The following is a 1,241-nucleotide window of genomic DNA, read 5'->3' on the forward strand; positions in this document are numbered from 1 at the left end:
AAAAAAAAAAAAAAAGAACAAATGGAGAAAAGTCTGGTTTATGACAAAGACTGAGTGTACCATGTACCCTGGTTGGCTAACCTATTACCTACTCCTAATTTCCTCCTTCCCTGTCTTCCATGACAGATGCTGTAAATGTCAAACATTTTTCCAGCCTCCCCTGTAGCTAGGGGTGGCCTGATGACCCAGCTCTGGCCAGTAACGGGACATCAATGAAAGCCTGCTTTGAAGCTACTTTTTTTTTTTCACGTCAGACAGGTAACGTGCCGACGTCATAACAAGGTTTGAGTGAGGCACATCTCACACGTGTGCGTGAAGACCTCATCTTCAAGCTCATGAACTACAAAAGCATCTGAAGCTACTTTTAAATGTCTCTGTAAGATGATACATGTGTGTACTTACATACATGTGCACACGTGTCAGCCAGAGGAAGCGCTTCATCAGTGAGATGAAGTGAGTTCGGTACAGAAGGCTTTTAAAGAGGTTCCATGGAGATCAAGAGGGAGACAGCTGAAGTCAAGGCAGATGGCACAGTTTAAAATGGGTAAGTGTGGGACAGCAAAGTGGGGATCTACAAATCGGGAGAGAGGGCAGCTATAACAGGAACAGCCCAAACAGCTATGTATTCCCCAACGGGCGGCCAGATTCTGTCAGAAAGGACTAGACTAGAGGGGCTTTTCAAAAACTCACGGACAGGTGAGGAGTCATTGTGTGGAGGTCAGATGTGTGTAGCAAACCTACTGGAAAAGATGTACCTTTCAGGAGACAGCAGAAGGGAACTGACCTTTCTACACAATTGTGACATTAATCTAATGCAGGGTGCAGATGGAGAAGCCCGTGTAAGGGCTGGATTCTGAACAAGACAGGCTGGGCCTAGGCACACAGTTATAATTTTCCTTGACACATTTGACTTCTTTCTCTATGCTTTGGAGCAAAGCAAAAATAGCAAACTCACGTGTGGCAAGAACCCAGCATGCTTTTGCAGCTTTTGTCTTATCTCTTAGTCTTCAAAGTTGTGAACATTTGCTAAAAAGAAAAATCCTAACTTATTATGAACCAGCATCATTTATTCTATAGGATCATTTTTCAAACACGGAGAGGAGGCAACTCATATGTAATTGAAACACTGGCTGCTGAGATGAAGAGCTGTGTGAAACGAAATGCCAGAGGCACTCAGAACTCCAGAGAGAAGTCAGGGAAGCAGTCATATCAATGGCTGTGAATAATGGGGGATGTACCAG

At 44.1% G+C, this 1,241-nt stretch overlaps 1 protein-coding gene across 2 annotated transcripts in view; it reads right to left on the minus strand.

The window, feature by feature from the left end:
• The window catches only part of CFDP1 (craniofacial development protein 1), a 97,890-nt gene that overhangs the window by 725 nt on the left and 95,924 nt on the right, over positions 1–1,241 (minus strand). The window lies entirely within an intron of this gene.

Source organism: Propithecus coquereli, unplaced genomic scaffold (assembly GCF_000956105.1).
Source record: "Propithecus coquereli isolate 6110/MARCELLA unplaced genomic scaffold, Pcoq_1.0 Scaffold165, whole genome shotgun sequence".
NCBI classification, from domain to species: Eukaryota; Metazoa; Chordata; class Mammalia; order Primates; family Indriidae; genus Propithecus; species Propithecus coquereli.